The sequence below is a fragment of the Microtus ochrogaster genome, chromosome 8 (genome assembly GCF_000317375.1).
Source record: "Microtus ochrogaster isolate Prairie Vole_2 chromosome 8, MicOch1.0, whole genome shotgun sequence".
In the NCBI taxonomy this organism is placed as follows: domain Eukaryota; kingdom Metazoa; phylum Chordata; class Mammalia; order Rodentia; family Cricetidae; genus Microtus; species Microtus ochrogaster.
Genome location: NC_022015.1, coordinates 7,974,542 through 7,994,373, shown reverse-complemented (window position 1 = coordinate 7,994,373; position 19,832 = coordinate 7,974,542). Strand labels below are relative to the sequence as shown.

Sequence of the window (19,832 nt, the reverse complement as noted above, 5' to 3'; positions counted from 1 at the left end):
AAAAAAAAACCCAAAGGTATCCTTTTGATTTGGTGTTGGGCAGGAAGAGTCTGGTCACTGGGCTCAGCACTTCCAAAGGTTCCAGGTCTCTGAGTCTTCAATGAACACTTCTCCCTCATTTTGCCTTTGCTTCCTACCATCTACCAGGATGCACTGTGGTTTGAAGTTCTCAAAATGTTAGAGGAAAAAAAAATGTCAGAAAGAAGAAAGGAACAGAACACCCCGGGAAAACAAGGGCTCGCGGCTGTGGTGTTTCAACTCAGAATTGCTCATTGCCAGAGTTGTGCTCCGGCCCAGTTTGTTTTTGTAGTTTGGTAGCTTGCTCAGAAGCAAAGGCTGCAGCCTTGTGGACTGTTCTCTCTTTTAATGATAAAAGCAACATTATGAAGCAGTAAATTCTGCTTTGGGAGGAAAAGTGAAAGCAACAGGTAGGACTCCAGGAGTAGGGAAGGTAGGAGCTCTAGGAGGCACAGCAATCCTACGGTGTGTTCCTGAGCCTCCGCCCACAGCAGCCTGATGAAGTATGTCGTCAGAGCAGGTGACATTCCCTTCATTTCACAGCAAATTACAGCGACTTGCCTGAGGCCAGATGCCCTGACACCCCCCACCCCAGCTCCACACACGCACACGAGCACACACTGGCTGATGCTTAGTGCTCTGACCCGGCTTAGGTCAAGGTCAGACTGTGGCAGGCAGTCTTGCTTTTTTTTTTTTTTAAATTTATTTATTTATTAAAGATTTCTGCCACTGGGCAGTGGTGGCGCACGCCTTTAATCCCAGCACTCGGGAGGCAGAGGCAGGCGGATCTCTGTGAGTTCGAGACCAGCCTGGTCTACAAGAGCTAGTTCCGGGACAGGCTCCAAAACCACAGAGAAACCCTGTCTCGAAAACCCCCCCCCCCAAAAAAAAAAAGATTTCTGCCTCCTCCCTGCCACCGCCTCCCATTTCCCTCCCCCTCCCCTGCTCAAGTCCCCCTCCCTCATCAGCTCGAAGAGCAATCAGGGTTCCCTGACCTGTGGGAAGTCCAAGGACCACCCACCTCCATCCCAGGCAGTCTTGCTTAATAGTTTTAATAATTTTCCTTTTCAATAATATATTGTAAAGCTTCAATATTACAAAAGGAGATAAAAGGGAAGAACTGTGGATAAGTCTGGAGATAAGCACTTTGCATCTTGGAGTTTTCCAATTTTTTTTCTCTTAAGGAAGTGGGGGCATTTGTTTTTGTGGGAGGGGGAGATTAGGTCATTATTACCTCTGGGCAGATTGGTTTTGTGCCTTGGAGCAGGTAGTCTTTCAGGTACTCTTTCTATAAGCCTTGTTTCCTTACGGAGTCAGGTCACTCTGACTGTCTCTGCACCGTGGGTGGAGAGAAAGATGAGCAAGACGTTCAGAGTGGAGTCTGTGCAGTCTGCTGGTGCCCACAGGCACACAGTGACACCCAGTATCCAGGCATGCACCACCACCGCCAGGCCATCCATTCTTTTTAAAGAAATTCTCTACTTGGATTATTTTGCTTGTTTTGATCGTTTGATAGTTAATATCAAACGATCAAAACTGGAAGGGATAGAAAAGTTTTGACTATTGCCTTTATCAATAGGGGAAACTGAGTCTCAGAACTGATTGGAATATACAGAACATTTCTAATTGATCCAAGACCTTCAGAACTTAGGCTCTCCCCTCCCACCCTTGTCTCAGGGCTCAGTGAAATGCCGTCATGCAGGGGTTCATACTTATTTTAACAGTTGCATATTTCAGGGTTTTTTTCCCCACATGATTTGCAAAATAATGCAGCTAAAACTTGAAGCTCCTCATTTGGCAGTTATTATGGCTTTGGATGTGGCCAGAATCTGTGGTCTATTTAAAGAAAAAGTGGAAGTACAGGTTGGGCAGGCTGAGTACAGGCTGAGATTTCAGAGGCAGTGTGTGGGTGAGGTGTGGTTACACTTCCAGTGAGGGAGGGGCTTGCCTGCTGGCTTTAGTACTTAAGGGACCTGAAGAAGGAACTAGCCCTTAGTGAACCCTTCTGCGTGCTGAGTGTCTTACTGAGTTAGCGAGGTGGCCATTGGTATTCAGAAAGCTCCAAAGGTCCCTACACCCAAGGTCAGAGAGGACGGGAAATGGAGTTAGGGTTCAGCTCTCAGCCTGCTCCAGTTACTCATTTTAGCATTTAGTTTTCCACAGGTTGTGTGCTGGGACCCAGCCATCCTTTTGTGTGGGCTGGACGCCTGTTGAGATCCGACTTCTACAGTACAGGGCTCAGGTGGCAGTGAATGAGGCTGGGTTGCTAGGTTGCCGTCATAGCCTGTTAATTTAAGGCTTCATTTTGATAGAATTTCAAAGACTGGAATTTATCAAATCTGACTCATGCGTTTAAGTGATAGATTACTTATCCTGCTGACATTTGGCTTGTGTTCCCGTTGTGTTGATGCCACATGACTCCAGGAAGACGAGGTTCGTGCCTGTCAGTTTCTCTAAAGGGTAATTGTTACATGGGTTTTGAGACTGTGATGTGTCTGTGTTTCCAGCATTCAGAGAATCAACAAGAGCCTATGAACATCGGTTTGCAGTTTTGTACCCCGTCCTAGCCCCGCCAAGGGCTGCCCGTTACTGGTGTAATGTCTCAGTAGAGCACAGTGGTTATTACAGTGGTTAGCTCAGCTCACCAGCAGAGATGAAAGGGGTTTCACTGTGATGTTCCCATAGTGCCTGCCACCGAGCTTTCGTCACTGCCTGTGTGCTACACACAGATGCTGTGACAGCTGGACCAAGTGGCCCCAAGATACCCATATTCTAATCCCAGAACCCATGGATGTGCTGCCTCCCGTAGTAAAGAGAGTTACAGGTTGAGGGAGGGAAGGGGTTTGGATTACCTGGTGTCTAGACAGAGCAGAGAGAAGGAGGAAAGGCATGGCGGGTGGTGGAGGGATATGGGCTGTGGGTCCAGGAACATGGGCAGCCCCTGGAGGCTGACAGAGGTCAGAGGTGGATTTTGCCTTTGCCCTTCTGATAACCTGCTGATAATCTTGCCCAGTGAAGCAGATTTTGTATTTGTGATCACTAGAGCTTGCATGCATGAGTGTAAGTGTGTTGGGTGTGTATGGGGAGTGTGTTTTGTTACTCTTCTGCTAGTAGACCTTTATCATGCCTTATCCAAAGAGAAATTCAAGTTTGTTTATGAGAAAAGTAAGGTATCTAGTAAATTCTTTTTAAAAAAAATTAAAAATTAAGTTTGATAAAATTAATTTTTTAAAATTAAATTTATTATTGTAACTATTATTTTGAGAAAGAGCCTTAGTATTTGGCCCAGATTGGTCTCAAATTTACAACCCTTTATCCCAGTGGATCTCAACCTGTGGGTCATGATCACTTTGGGAATCAAATGACCCTTTCACGGGGGTCTATTATCAGATAGCCTCCATATCAGATACTTACATTGCCATTCATAACAATAGCAAAATTAGAGTCATGAAGTAGCAATGAAAATAACTCTATGGTTGGGGGGTCAACACAACATGAGGAACTGTGTTAAAGGGTCATAGTGTTGGGAAGCTTGAGAACCACTGGTCTAGCCTCTTCTTCCCAAGTACTAGAATTTTAAGTGTGTACTTCATGCTCAGTTTATCACCCATTAAGGTATTGGTTTGTTTGTTTATTATATGTCTGTGTACACATGTGTGCAACAGTGCTCATGTGTAGGTCCCAGGGATGGGACTCAGGTCGTCACACTTGGTGTCCAGTGCCTTTACCCACTGTGCCACCTCTCCAGCCAGCGCTTTGTTGTCTACTTTTTAAAGCTCATCATTTCTTTTAGACTCTTTAATGTCAATGTATAGGTGTCTAATTTATTTAACTATTATAGTCATAATTATCTGTTCCCCTATTTACAGACATTTAAGTTGTTTTTGCTTTTTTTTTTTAAACCACTAAAAAGAAACTGTGAATTTCTCCTCTCCCTCTCAAAAAAAAAAAAAAATCTCATATTCACACTGTAACCTGGGCAGACTTTGAATTTTTATCCTCAGCTTCCTGAGTGCTGGGATCACAGACATGTGTCAGCTGTAATCAAATTCTTATAATAAACACTTAAATTTTAAAAATGTAATTATTTTTACTTATTTGTGTGTGTGCATGCATCTGAGTACACCTGTTAGTGTGTGTGTGTGTGTGTGTGTGTGTGTGTGTGTGTGTGTGTGTGTGTGTAGAGGGTGTATGAGGCTCTGTATGACATGGCTGTATGTAGAGGTAAGAGGACATCCTGTGCCAGTTGGGTCCATTGATTCACCACATAGGTTCTGGGTATGGAACTCAGGTTGGGATTGGGGGCAACTGCCTTTGCCCGCTGAACTCTCTCCCCAGCCTGGCCCTTTATTTTTATATTGCAGACTCCTATCCTCCTGTGACATTTAACACAATTTTTAAGAGACTTATTTATCTGACTTATGTTTGTGGGGCTTTGTTTGTTTGGTTTTGATTTTGTTTTGACAGGGTTGTACTACATAGCCCTGGCTGGTCTCGTGCTAGCTATATTGCCCAGGCTGATCTTGAAATTTCTGTAGTCCACTTGCTTCAGACACCCGAGTGCTGGGATAATGAGCACACGCCACAGTACCCTGCCTGGTGTAGTTTGGTAAGGTTTCCTTCTCACTAGATTGTGCCGTTTGTGTTGTTCTCAATTAGTTTGTGGTAGCACGGCACGAAACGAACACTACAGACAGATCCTGAGGCTTCAGCCTTGCAGCTGGGGCTCGATAGAGTTTACAACTTTTCAGGGCAAGAGTTCCCACGGCACCTCAGTTCCAGTCCTGGGTCTGCTTCTTTATAGACTCAGAGAAGGCCAACTTTTCAGCCTCAGTTTCCCAATCTGTAGGAAGGCCGAGAGGTCTGCGGTGAGTGGGAAGGGGATCCTGTGAACTCCAGGACACAAGCTGTTCGTGTATCTCCAGAGTGGATGCTCACAGGCACCTCCCCTCCGGATGTGCAGCATCCTTCAGTGTCCTTGAGGAGGGTTGGGGGACTTGGCCACAGGGAGCCATTGAGGTATCCATGGAGAGCTACTGATCTACATCCGTGGAGAGAGTGAGGCAGCCTGTCTCACAGCATCAAGAGGATGAAGTATAAAAATATAGAGGGGAGGTGTGATCTACGTCATGCTCTCTGCATGGACACCCTTGCTAGGAGTGGCTGAGAAGACACTTTCCCTGACATGGGGAGGTTGAACAGGATTTTATCCCAGCTCTGCCACTTAATTTTTTTTTTTTGGTGTGACTTAAGGGAAAGAACCTTGAATTTTAGAGTTGCTTTTTTTTTTTTTTTGAACGAAGCCAACAGTTTCTACTTTGTAGACTTTGAATGAGACCTGCTGTGCCCCAGCTACACTGGGTGAGCAGTTGGCAGGGACCGCCTCTGACTCTAGAATGTTCTCAGGGTCATTCCAGGAGGCCCTTCTGAGCAGACCCCTCCTCCCTCTCCTGCTGTTCTCCCCCACACTGGGTGAGATGAGCAGAGGGGCTAGACAGGAATTGGGCACCCCAGGCTCTCTTGGGAAGGAGGCCTGTGCCTCCGAGAGGAGCCATGATGTGTGGTTTCCAGGTGCTTCAGTGGGCACGCCAGGCCGTTCTGGAAGGCAGACTGTGTTTGTCTTGCCAAGTACGAGATCGAGTGTCAGCCTTTTGCTTTCTGGGAATAATGTCTGTGCCGATGAGGTGGACTCAGCCATGGAGTGTTGTCAGGGACCAGGCTCTCCACCTCTCTGCTGTTTCCCACCTTGGGAATGCTTTCTGGTTATTCTTACTTTATAATATTTGGAAAATATCCAAAAGAAGAAAATAAGAATATATACCTCCACACCCAGAGATAGTTACTGCTAATTTCCGCTGTTGTGTTACCCCCTCCCTCCCTCTCCCATGGTGTGGCTGTTTTGGGGTCACTCACACTCTTATAAGTAACCCCTCACCCATGTTCTATAAGTCAGCCCAGTAAAATCATTGGTGCCTCAAGTTGGGTTTTAGTGGAACTGTCCACTCTACCCCTGTCCTGGGTAGCCCAGGTTATCCTTGAACTTGCTGTGTATAGGATCCTAGTCTTTCTGGGCTAAGTCCTGGGGCTAAAGGTGTGTGTGACAGGCCCAATCCCCCCCCCCATCTCTGAAGGTTGAACTCTTGCGTACTGTGTGGACCCTGCCACAGCCCACACCGCAGCACCTCTATTCTTGTCTAAAACGCACAGCTACATGTTTGGCAGAGCACAGCTTTTAATGAGTCTCACACACTTGTCACACAGCCAGGTCATTGCAGCCTTGAAGTGTTTCATCGGCTTTGTGATGGTGGTTGGTGCTCCCTGCTCAGTAGACCTTTTCTCCTGAAGGGCATAGAATATTTGACTTTCTCCTATTTTCTTCAATTCTTTGGACTTGATTTTCTAGTTCCTGCATGTCAGTGGTGAAGCGACTCTTGGCAGTCAGGGTGAGGCCCCTGCTTCTGACCATTGTGCACCGATGCTGCCTCCTTGTTTCTTACCCCCAGTCCTGGTGGACAGTACAATCAGCCTCTTGTGGCTTGTCAGTGAAATTTAAGTAATGGGTCAGCCTTTCCAATGCTTCCCTCTTAGTCAGGAAGTTCGCCCGTGAATCTAACCTAAATCTCATCTGCTGCATTTTAAATCCTCACTGCTGCTGGCTCCTCTCAGTGAAGTGGAGCAGAGCAGAAGCACACACCATCTTCAAGCAGTCCAGCTTAACTCCGGCCGCCAGCCTTATGTTACCCTGGAGGAAACTTGAGGGGCTCTGGCTAATGCTGTCACGACTGGGAGGGCGGTCTCCGCATCAAGTTGCCACTGATAACGCCAGGTAGGGTTTCTGCACCCCAGAGAGGCCATTCTGTAGAGGCCATCGTCCAGACCTCCCCTGCCGTCTACAGAGCTTGTGGGGCAGTTATCATGCGGGCTGTGTGGGACACTGTGGGTCTCGCAGATTCATTCTCTGGGAAAAGATGTGATTGGGGTAGCTGATGGAATTGTCTCCCAAGAGATTTGACTGACATATTGGTATACATTGAAGAAGGATGCTCCCAAAGGGATGGGCTGGTCTCGGGACAGCTCTTGGCCACCCACCCTGGCCAAATAGCAGCTGGAAACAGCTGGGCCACCTCTCTTAGCCGGTATCCTTCATCAGGAGACCTGAGCTTTATATCCAGAAAGGAACATGCTATTGTAGAAGGGAGATGCTTGCAGGAAGCTGTAACTTTGAGGGCAGCCAGGGTGCCCTTTGTTGCCCACTTGAGCATTTTAGAGTTGGCTGACAACAGCCCCATCAGGGTGGAGCAAGTCTCTGAGGATAGAGTTCAGGACTAGAAGCCCCCAGCCCCTGGGGGATTACCTGCTGTAAGAGGTGGAGTCAATGTCCTCAGGAACCTGGCCCAGGCTGGCTGGCCTCCTCCAGCTGCATGCCGTCCTTCCTTTCCTGGGCACCAGCAGATGCCACCTCCTTTTGAGCACACTGATGCTATGCTTGGGTGAATAGTCCTAAAAGGAGATGCTAGTTCTTACAAGGTACTGTTTCCTTCCTTGACACAGTCTAATGCTGGGCTGAAATAAAACCAGTGTCTCCTGTGCTCCCACCTTAACCAGCCACACCAGGCTGTCACTCCCTCTTTTTTTTAAATTAATTAATTAACTAATTAATTTATTAAAGATTTCTGTCTCTTCCCCGATGTCACTCCCTCTTTTAAGAGTGTATCTTTCTGCCTCCTTTCTTTGTTAGCCCAGAGCCACTTGTATGCTGAATGTCCCTGGTGCTTTACTCCAAGTTGGAGCCCAAGATCCCCACTGCAAAGTCTGTGCCCATAAATGCTATCTCTGGCTATACTATAGTGAGGATTCCCCGGGTAGATACCCAGGAGCTGTTGCAGAGGCTCTGTTTTGGACTGGGATATTGTTTTACAAAAAAAAAAAATGCTTTTGGTCCTAATGCACTCTGATTCTCCTAAAGTTATGAGTAAGGGGTGCCTGCCCCTGCCACCTTTATGGGAGGACAAGCATCTGAGACCCAAGATGCCTACAGCAGAAGTTTGTTTCATATGAACTTGGGAAAAAGAAGGAGGAATGACAGCTGAAAGCCCAGGCTTTCCTGAGTGGGGTCAGCTTGCTGGGATGTTTTTGTGGATATCCCTGGGAAGGTCATGCTCTAACTGTGTTGCTCTGCCTGGCAATTGAGCAGGTGATGTGGGCAGGATGAGGATGCTTAGTTCAGGTCAAAAGATGAAAAAGAAGAAATAGGATATCCATTTGCCTCTCTGTGGTTCTTCAGCCAGGGCCTGGAATCCCCTCCCTCCCTTTTCCTTTTTCTTTCTCTTTTAGCTCTTTGGAGGGTGAGGATAAAGCTGTAATACCAGACCGTAAGTTTTTGATTTGTGCCTTAGAGAAAAGACAAGTCAAAGGATTGGGTGCCTGCAGCGTGGTGGCACTCTTCCACCCTGAGGCTCAGGTCAGCCAGCTTCCTGGAGAACGTTGTGGATACCTTTCCCCAAAGGAGTTAACAGGGGGCAAATCACTGCTGGGGTGGTGTCCTTTGCCATGCTTGGGTGTGTCCGCGCATCTGTCTGTGACTAGCTGATGACTGTTCTCCGTGGCTGAGCATCTCCAAGTGCTTGTGGCTGGAGCTTTGCTCTGTGTGGGCTGTTTTTGTGGGGCAGCTGCTCCTTTCATCTGCTGGGCTGCCCCAGCCCTCTCAACCTTGCAGAAGCTGGCACTCCCTGAAGGAAGAAAGCTCACCTCTAGACTAGCAGTGGGGTGCCAGTGTTCCCAGACTTGCAAATCTTGCCTAGAAAGATTGAGAGTCACCTGCCCACCTGCACCGTTTCAGGCTGCAGTTTGCGGGTTACCTGCAATCACAGCCAATGCCCCGGTGATGGTGACTACTGCAGAGTTTCTAGGAATAGATTTTATATTTTAGGGAGACTCCAAGGCCATTGTTTGGGCCCAAGAATGTTTGAGAATGACTACCTCACATTGCCCCCTATCTTGTTTTATAGTAGAGAAATGCAATGTGGTTAACTTGCCCAAGAACCTGGAAGGCTAACACCATCACATCAAATTTGCGTAATGTTCACACTGTTGAGAAGCCTGGCCCATCTTTCTGCTGCTCTTGTTTGCTGAGATCATTGTCTGGGAGCAGATTATTCCCTGTTGTGGGGAGCTGTCCTCTACACTAAGGAATGACTTGTGTGTGTGTGTGTGTGTGTGTGTGTGTGTGTGTGTGTGTGTGTTTGTGTGTGTACCATATATAATATACTAGTAGGCCCTCCTGTTTGTAAGTATGAAAAATGTCTCCAGTGTTGCCAAACATCCACTGGGGGCAAAATCATCCCAGTCGAGACCACCAGTTTCGTGGGAGAAGCTGTGGCTCGAGCTGCTCCCTGATAGCTTTATGTTTGGGGATTTTACTTTTATAATCTGCATAACTGGCTTCTTCCTGGCTTGGCTAATGCACAGGGTTACACACATAAATAGAAGTCACACTGCATATGAGCTCTCCCTTCATCTACATCTGGGCCCGTGGAGGAAGGCATAAATCAATTTGGAAAGACCTCTTGCTTTGGATTCTAGTCTGTGGCTTCTCTGCCAGCCCTGTGCTTCCCAGCTGTGCGGTCTTGGGCAAGTCGCTTCCCCTTCTCCCCGTGCCTTGCCGTAGATGATTTTAATGAAAAGAAGTGTTTGTTGTCAGTGAGAATGAAGTGATACCTTGCATGTGGAAATGTTTATAAAACATTACTCATCTATTAAGTGGCAAAGATAAAATTCAGGTCTAATTACCACCACTTGAGACTTCTTAGGTTTGAAAGTGCAGATCTCAGCACAGTGATTCTAGTTGTGATATTGGCCAAGTATATTATGCTTCCTGGAGTTTTATCTTCTCCCCTCTCACCTTAAATTTAATCTTCCTCTTCTCCCAGGTGACTATTGCAGGGCCTTCTGGGGCCCATTGTCTTGCACACTGATCAGTTGGCTTTTCATTTGACTGACAGAAACCAGTTTTCATTATTTATTTATTTTTCTTTCAATGGTGAATTTCTGAAAGGCTGTCAAATGTTTTGTGAAAACCAAGCCACTCGACACCTCAGAGGGTCAGGTGAGAAGCCGGTATGAGCCTGCAGAGATGCTCTTAGGTGAACCTGAAGCATACTCCACTCATGTAATCTTTCCACTGGCAGGTGAGAAACAGCCCAGAGGTGGGCTGCATCCGAATGTCACAGGGTAGGGTGAGACGGAGGCCCAGGCGCTCCAGGTTCTAAGGCTCTGGTGTGACAGCTGCACCTTCCAGCTGCTGCGTCAGACAGTGGGGGTAGGTCAGGAAGGACATGCAGGCTGCTGTAGCTGCTCTCAACCCCTTCAGGTGCTGCTCTGTAGGTCTTGTGAACCAGTCTTGCTCCAGTAACTTATGAATGGGATTTTATCAGAATATACATGACACATGTGTGATTGTCTTAGAACATCTCAAGCGGGAAGCCAAGAACATAAAAGGGGCTGGGCGGTGGTGGTGCACATCTTTAATCCCAGCACTTGCGAGGCAGAGACAGGTGGATCTCTGTGAGTTCGAGGCCAGCCTGGTCTACAGAGAGAGCCAGGACAGGGTCCAAAGCTGCAGAGAAAAACCAGAAAACAACAACAGTAACAACAAAAAAGGTTCCTGTGAGGATGGATGCCTGGCAAAAATAATGGTCACAGGAGCTGAAATCTTTTCATTTCCCCACATCCTTGAGCCTTGGTGTCTTAGTTAGGGTTACTCTTGCTGTGCTGAAACACCGTGACCAAAAGCAGTGTTGGGAGAAAAGGATGTATTTGGCTTACATATCTTGAATCATAATCCAGTGAGGGAAGCCAACGCAAGAATAGAAACCTGGCAGGAACCTGGCTGGAAGCAGGAGCTGATGTTAGCGGCCGTGGAGGAGGAGTGCTACTTACTGGCTTGTTCCTCATGGCTTGCTCAGCCTGCTTTCTAATCAAACCCAGGACCACAGTGGGTTGAGCCTTCCCACATCAATCACTCATCAAGCCCTACAGGCTTGCCATGTGCATTGCCGTGTGCACAGTCTTCAGATATTTTCTCAGTTGAGGTCCCGTCCTCTCGGGAGACTCTAGTTTATGTCAAACTGACATAAAAACTATCCAGCCCATTTGACCAGTTCTTCGACTGAGAGCTGCTCTGATAATGTGGCCTTTCATATTAATGGCGATGTGACTGATACTTATGGTTGAGTGTTGTTTACGCCAGTGCACATGTGGTCAGTCATTATTGCACACCTCATTTCATCCACACATCACCTCACAGGGAAGGCACTGTACTCTCTCCATTTTGAAAGTGGGGAAGCAGGCTGAATGGCATACTTAAAGTCACACAGTGGGAGAAATGAGAATTGGATCCCTACTGTTCATGAAACCGGCGTGGCCTCCTTCCTACCCTGCAGTTACAGTGCCCCCACCTGCAGATCAGCCCCACTCATCAGTAGATGCTTACAGGCTTCTGTGTTAGTGTGCCTGGACTGCTGTTGCAAAATGCTGAGTGGCTTAAGCAACGTAAGTGTTTTCAGCCTGGAGGCTAATGGTCACGGTGTCCACATGTTTGACCTCGGAGACCTGTGTCCTAGGCATTCAGTCTGGAGGGTAATGGTCAAGGTGTCCATATGTTTGTCGTCAGAGACCTATGTCCTAGGCATGCAGGCTGAGACCACCTACTTCTTCTAGTTGTCAGCTCTTCTTCCTCTCATAAGAGCCCAGTTATATGTGTCTTATTTGTTTTGAGACATGGTCTCTCTGTGCTGTCCAGGCTGGTCTTGACCTTTAGAGCTCAAGAAATCTCCTTGCTCCCTTTTAGAGCCCAAGAAATCTTGCTCCAGTCTTGTGAGCAGCTGGAACTTCAGGTGCCATTGCCATGTCTAGTCTAGGGTTCAAATTCTAGCTCAGTGACCTTTTGAGTGATCTCTCCTCTGAATATGACTATATTCTAAAGTCCAGTGGGGGAGGACTTCAAATGTGAATTTTATTAGGGGACATGGGTCAGCCTACAGCAGCCCTGTGTGTCAGGTACGCATTTTGATGGGTGACACCCAGCTTGGTAAGCTGCTGTTTGACCCCTGGCAGTACTAAGCCTGCTGACACCGGGAGCCTCAAGACTACCTGCTGTCCGGAATCACACCTTTATCCACAAGGTCTGCATCTACCTGGACAAACCTGTAACCTTCTGGAACCTCATCTTCTCTACTGTGGAGTCAGGTCTGCCTTGGATAGATTAAATGCTTCCTATTAAAAGTGCTGAGGCTAGGGGGTCCTCCTGTAATCCCAACATTCGGGAGGCAGAGGCTGGCTGATCTCTGTGAGTTCAAGGCCAGCCTGGTCTACATAGTGAGTTCCGGGACAGTTAGGACTATGTAGTGAGACCCTGACTTTGGGGACAGGGGGAAGAAGATGGACTGCTGAGCTCAGGGGGGTGTGACTTCCACCCAGTACTTGATCCCTGGCCCCTGGGGCTCTGGGGACGTAACACAGAACCGGGTAAAACCCACCACTGAGAACTGACTCTCGGCCGGCTTCTCCAGGGCTATTTCTACTTCTCTATCCTCTTGGGGGACGTGAGCAAAAGAGCTGCTGGCAGCTGTTTCTTGTAGATGCAGAGACTATGTCCTGCTGTCTGCTAGGAGTGAGAGTGGGATGGAGTGAGATGGCTTAAAAGGAAATTGCCTATCGGATGTTTGGGTTATGGTGACCTTGAGGAAAGTAGTTTTAGACTCATTTTCACTAGGATAGAAGTATTACATCAGTGTACAAGGAGTCAGAGAGTCAAGAAATTGGGGGCTACAGCAATGGCTCGATGGTCCAGAATGCTTGTTCTCCTTACAGAGGATCCAGGTTCAGTTCCCAGCACCACTTGGCAGTTCACAACTATCTGTAACTCCAGTTCCAGGATGTCTAACATACTAACATACTCTTCTGGCCTCTGCAGGTACCAGATATGCCAGATATGTAGGCAAACTATTCTTACATATAAGACAATAATTGAGAGGGGGCCAAGATGGAGGGGTGGGGAACTAGAGAGATGGGTTAGTGATTAATGATTAAGAACGGAAAATGTTCTTTCTCATGGAGGATCCTTGTCAGGTGCTCACAGCCATCTTTAACTAACGCTCTAAGGGATACCATGCCCTCTCTGGACTCGTGTGTGCCTGCACTCACATGCACACCACTAAAGAGAATCTGATTTGTTTTTTTTTTTAAAAAAAGGAAACCAGACCTGGTGATACACAACATACTCTTAGCACTTAGGAGGCTGAGGCCAGAGAATTGTTTTGAATATTAGGTCAACAAAGACTCAAAAGCTCAAAACAATAAATCAATTAAGCAAACAGGTGAAGCGCCCATGTTCATTTCAATCTGTGTGCCTCTGGAGCTTCAGGGAAAGGCTGAAAGGATCCCTGTTTGCAGTAGGTGCATTTGCTATGGTGCAGTGTGGCCGGGTACGTGGCATGGCTAAGCTGCCTTCAGCCACCCTGTACACACAGCCCCGTGCTTTCTTTCCCTTGCTGTGTCCTCTGCTCTTATCTAAACATTTCGTATACTCTCTGATTTTAAAGGCCAAAAACCTTTGCAAGCAGTACATGCAAAATGTACTTATGAATTTTAATTCTTACATAAATAACAGGTGGCAGAACACCAAATTAGTATCGCTGGCGGTGGTTATGGGTAATTTACATCTTTATGGCTCCCCTCCCTCCTTTTCCCATTTCTTCCCTTTCTTTTCCTCTTTACTTCCGTCCTTTTTCAGGACCCTGAGAGTCCCAGGCTGCCCTCAAGCCCCTGAGTAGCTGAGGATGACCTTGAACCTCTGATTCTTCTACCTTGCTTTTCCGGATCCTGGGGTGTGTGTGGTGCTGGGAATCAAGCCCTGCCTAGGCCAGCCCTCTGCTAACTGAGCCACATCCCAGCCTGCTTTATTTTCTGAATTTTCCACAATGAGCGGGATCTTCACAGAAACCGACAGAAGAGATAGAATCCATAATTTCAGGATGTTAGATCAGCATTCTTGATCTGCTTTTATCCATTCATTTCTTGTATTTCATAACCATAGTTGAGGGTGTGTGGGTGTATGTATATCTTATTTGGCAACTTTATACATGTACATAATGCATTTTGATTCTATTCATCCCCCATTTCCCTCTCTGGTGCCCTCATTCCCTACGGACCCTTCTTCCCATGGTTTACAGAGTTTAATTATTGCTGCTTGTGTGAGCATGGGCAGGACTCACTAGTGGCTGTAACACTGAGAAAAATGATCCCCTCTCCCCACAGCCAACTGTCAGTAGTCCTCAGTTAGGGGCAGGGCCTCAGATCTCCTCTCTCCATCTTTGCTGGAATGTTGACAGGGAGGGAGCTCCCACCTCAGTTATAGCTTGATTTTCTATGTCCTGCAGCCAAAATGTGTGGTATCTCCAGCAGTCGGGTCTCGCCATCTAGGAGGCTATGTTTGAGATACCATATGATCTTGCCTGGTTTTCACTGAGTAAGCACTTAAGCTCGGAATCTCTATGTTATTCAATCAAACAGAAACACCTTTGGCATAGCCCTTTTTTGAGGATCAGACACATAGGTAATTTCTATTCTTTGACTGTAAAAACAGCTTACAACCACGCTGACCAACTTCTGAAACAGACTATAGAAATGTTGATCTGGAAAAAAATTATGGTGAAATTTGAGATTTTATGTTCCGTTAATGGGGATGTAGGAGGCCCCCAGAACTTGCTTGTGTCTAGTGAATGAGGGACATAGTAGAGCAATGCATTCCTATAGAATTGTAGATAACTTTGATAAATGCTAAAAGGAAAAAATGAGGATTTTTTAAAATATGGAACACTTTACAAATTTGCATGTTATCCTCATGCAGCAGCCATACTAATCTTCTCTGTATTTTTCCAATTTTAGCATATATGTTGCTGTGTTTAAAAAATATAGCTATTTTATATGAATGGATGCTTTGCATGCATCTGAATTAACCAGTTGAGTGCAATGCCAATGGAGGCCAGAAGAGGGCATCACATCCCCAAAACCAGAGTTACAGATATTTGTTAGCAACTATGTGGGTGCTGGCAACTGAACCCAGGTCCTCAGCAAGAGTAACAAGTATTCTTAACTGCTGAGCTCTCTCTCAAACCTCAGGAACAAGGGGATTATTTTAAGGCATTGGTGGTCCGTCCAGAGGAACCTTAGAAGAAATTGAAAAGTGCAAGCCTGTCACACATTGACAGTTTCAAGGGCTTGGGGAAGGCTCTGCCGTTTCACCTGTCAAAAACACCAGGAGAGATGGCACAGAGGTTAAGAGCACTGACTGCTCTTCCAGAGGTCCTGAGTTCAATTTCCAGCGACCACATGGTGGCTTACAACCAGATCTGTAATGAGATCTGGTGCCCTCCTCTGGCGTGCAGGCATATATGGAGGCAGAATGTTGTATAAATAAATAAATCTAAAAACAAACAAACAAACAAAAAACCCCACCAGGGTAAATAGTGATCTACACAGTTGTGCAGCAAGGATATGGAGCTTGCTCTGGCTTTGGGCCTTGCAGACCAGTCAAGTGGCCGCAGTACATTCTGGGTCTCCAAAGCAGTAGGAAGAACAAATGCCAGAGGGCTGATTGCTCTCTGACTGTGCGCTGTCCAAATAAATGGCTTCTGGAACCATGTCAACTTGTGGGAGAAGGCTTTTCTCTTTCTTTTTGGCTCGACTCTTCTTTGGGTGTTGAACGGCAAACAGACTTTCTCTGTGAAGAGTGTCTTGTTATTCTTACTTGTGGTGAGGTATAATTTAGACCTTGTCAGAACAGCTGTCTTTATTCTGAATTTGAAGCCACTGCTCTCCTTCCTTTTCTGCTCTGAGCTGTTTACATGGCAAGAAGCGTGCATAGAGGAGACCTTCCCCTCCTCACTTACAACTTGAAGAGGAAAGCAGAATCCTTTAGGACCCATAGCAAAGAGATATAGATCCCAAATACACTCCTGTTTGTCCACTCATCCTTGTGACTTGTTTGGCCAGTTATCCATCACTTGATGTTCGTGTGCCATGCAGTGTCCGGCTATCCCAATATCCAGTGAGTAAGACCTGCTCCTTCCTGTTCAGTAAGAATTCAATGAGGTAGCAGACACATGATTCCAAAATCACTTATTACATGTATTTATTTGTACCTATGTGTGTGGTGGGGGTTGCTACAGCATGTCAGTGAACCACTTGCAGGAGTCAATTCTCTCCTTTTATTGTATGGATTCCAGGGATTGATCTTGGGTCATCTTGTTTGGTGGCAAGTGTCCTTACCCACTGAGCCATCTTGCTGGTCTATTTAAGCTCTTCCAAACAAAAATTCAGAGCTTAATTCAGTGGGTTTGGTGCTTGGATCAGTATTGAATGGGAGAAGAGCAAGTTCAGAACTGACTTTGACAGTGATAGCTAAGAGGAATTGAAAATGGGCTATTCTAACTGCGGGTCTATCCCTCTGCTCCTCCCCCTACCTCCTTTGGTGCTCCCTGCCCTGTGTTTCCAATTTCTGCCAGTTATAGCTTCTCCCTGTTTGTTGAACTGTTTGAAAGGCTTTACGGGTTACAAAGTGTTAACATCAAGCTTGTTAGTAACTGTTGTGTGCAGGGCATGTGTGTCTAGCTGTGTGTTAGACACACTGTATCTCAGTGTTCCCTCTCTGGTAGTTAGGTTACTATCTGCATGTAAATCAGAAATAAAAGCTCATAAAAGGTGACTTGCCCAGGACAGTTCAACTATAAAAGACATTTGAATTCAGATATTGGTCCTGTCCAAAGGACTTGCAATTAAAATTTTAATATATATTTATTTTTATTTGATGTGTTTGAGTATTTTGCTTGCATATGTTATTTGTACAGCATGTGTGTGCAATGGCCTCAGAGGCCAACAGAGGGTGTCGGATCCCCTGGGACTAGAATTGAACTGCTGATTATGAGTTACCACATGGTGGTTGGGAATCTAGGTCCTCTGAAAGAACTGCCAGTGCTCTTAACTGCTGAGCCATCTCTCCAGCCCCTAGGACTTGCCTTTTTTTTTTTTTTAAAGCTTAGTTGGGTTAAATAAGATATATAAATGTTCATTGAGCACACAGGAAGATGCCCAATAAATGTCGTTAACTATTGAGGAAAGTGTGGGGACTCTTGACACACAGATGTCTCTACGGTAGTCGTGCTGTCTGCTGGTATCTGTACCTTCCATCACAGATGGTACCCACCACCACCATCACCCTAGGGATGGTGAACCCAGCAATTCTGTGCTTCTTCCCTTTTACCTGTAGTGGTAACATAGCACCAGAGTACAGCTGTCTGCCCTCCCACACCCCGTTGCCCCCTGCCCATGCTATCCTCGCATTCCTTTCAAGGACAGGGTCTCTTTTGTAGGCCAGCTTGGCGTAGAGCTTGTGATTCTCCCATCTCAACCTCCCAGAGGGCTGGGGATTCTGAATGTGAAACATTGTGTTCAACTTTGCATCACGTTCCTTGCTCCTGTGGCTGTTACTAAGTAAAACATGGGTTACTTGAGCATAAAGTGTTATGATGCTGAGATAGTTCGTGTGATAACCAAGGAGACGCCAGGTATTGAATGGACAGGTCACATGTACAACATGGATTCGATGAACAAAGTGTGGTTCACTTCTGGGGTGGAATGAAGCACACAGCGCAAGATTTTATTATGTAGTTTAGAACAGCAAACAGCGTCAAACTTAGGAATTGTTTATTTGTAAACATTTTCCATTTAACATTTTGGGGTTATAGTTGAGAGTGAGTACCTGAAAACATGGAAGGTGAAAACTCAGATTGGGGCATTCTACATTCTGTTTATTTGTTTGTTTATGCTTTGTTTTTTAGATTCTGGTTTTCAAGACAGAGTTTCTCTCTGTAGCTCTGGCTATCCTGGAACTAGCTCTTGTAGACCAGGCTGGCCTTGAACTCACAGAGATCCTCCTGCCTCTTCCTCCCAAGTACTGGGATTAAAGACATGCACCACCCATATTCTGCATTTTAAAGATGAATAGTTCATGTGGGGGAGCCACTGAGGAAATCAGTCTGATGCGTCTCAAAAGCATAAATGTAGAATTCCCATAAAACTGATGACTTCCACTCCCAGGAGAATGAGAATGTAAGTTTCCACAGAAACCCCTTATCCACAGCAGCATTATCTGTGGCACCCTAAAAGTTTAACCCTATGTCTGCCAGCTGAGCGAAAAATGGGATGTATCTTTGTACAATGGAATATTACTTGATAACAAAAGGGAGCAAAATACTGGGAATGCTATAAAGATAAGCCTTAGCAGGTTTATTCTGAGTGGTATGATTCTGCGAATATTTAGAAGAGGAAAAGTTAATGAAGGCAGAAAGTAGATTAATTGTTGCCCAGGGATGGAGTTAGGGGGTGATGGCTAGAAGATTAGGTAGAAGGTCTTTTTAATTTTATTTTTTAAGATAGGGTCTTGATGTTACTCAGGCTGGTCTTGTATTCAACTGCTCCTTTGTCTTAGCTGCATCTACAGGCATAAGGCAAGGTACCAGTGTGGGATGGGGCAAACTGACGTGATGACTGTACCACTTGGACTGGGTCTATGGGGCACAAGGCATAGTACCAGTGTGGGATGGGGCGTGTTCTTAGTGGGGCAAACTGACGTGTTGACTGTACCACTTGGAATGTACTCAAAGCTGTTGTAGTGAACTTATAAAATGGAACCTTGATTGACTTGTGAACTGTATCTCAATAAAGCTGTCCTTGGCCAGGCAGTGGTAGCTCACGCCTTTAATTCCAATACTCAGGAAGCAGAGGCAGGTGGATCTCTGTGAGTCTGAGGCCAGCCTGGTCTACAAGAGCTAGTTCCAGGACAGGCACCAAAGCTACAAGAGAAACCCTGTCTCGAAAAACCAAACCAAGTCAAACAAGACAAAAATATCCAAACAACTGTCCTCTATGCTCCTTCTACCCCAACAGACATGCCGGAAAGGATCAGTAGAATTGAGAAGAAAGTGATTAAGTCCCACACATTTTTTTTTTTAACTTTTGGCTTTTATTAGTTTATCTTCAACAAAATCTACCGGGACAAAAGGGCTTGCTTTAGCACAAAATTAAATATTTAGCTCCCAGGTGATTGTGTCAGTGGACCTAGAAGTAATATTCCCCCCTCAGCTTTTCTCCATTTCTAGCTTTTTTCCCCTAAGGACTGCATATTGCTTTTTGTAAATAACAAGCAAAAAATAAACTTTCATGAAATATATATTCCATTGGGTTATGCATGACTTCTACCTGGTGAGCAGCTTAAAAATTAAATTTAGAATTTTTATTCTAGGAAGCTAGTTTTCTTAGGGAAAAAAAGTGACTGATCTCATATTGTCCACAAACTGGCCTGACAAACACAGTGAGGTCCTGCTTTGGAGCCTCTTGTCTTTTATCCCCTCCTTTCTCTCTGTCTGCCCCAAGTAACAAAGGAGGCTTGGTCCTCTCTTCCTATAAAATCTGTCAAGCATATGCTGGCTCCTCTCCCTCCTCCATCCTAAACCCAGGCTCTTGTAGCTCTTACTTGTATTATCCCAACAGCTTGACCACTAAGGATCTGGACCAGTTCTTCTCATCACTTTGGTTTGTATAAATTTGTATGGACTTTGTGACAAAGAGAAGATGACCTTAATGGTGGTGGAGCTGAATGGTCAGGTCAAGAGGAAGAGACACACGGGGGCTGGAGAGATGGCTCAGAGGTTAAGAGCATTGCCTGCTCTTCCAAAGGTCCTGAGTTCAATTCCCAG

At 46.0% G+C, this 19,832-nt stretch overlaps 1 protein-coding gene and 1 non-coding gene across 2 annotated transcripts in view; one reads left to right on the top strand and one right to left on the bottom strand.

The window, feature by feature from the left end:
- Positions 1 to 19,832, top strand: part of LOC113456521 (pleckstrin homology domain-containing family A member 7-like) — a 131,776-nt gene that overhangs the window by 77,816 nt on the left and 34,128 nt on the right. The gene's annotated exons all lie outside the window — the stretch shown is intronic.
- On the bottom strand, positions 14,882 to 14,990 carry LOC113456604. The gene has a single exon (XR_003377362.1). It is a non-coding gene; the product is annotated as a U6 spliceosomal RNA (small nuclear RNA).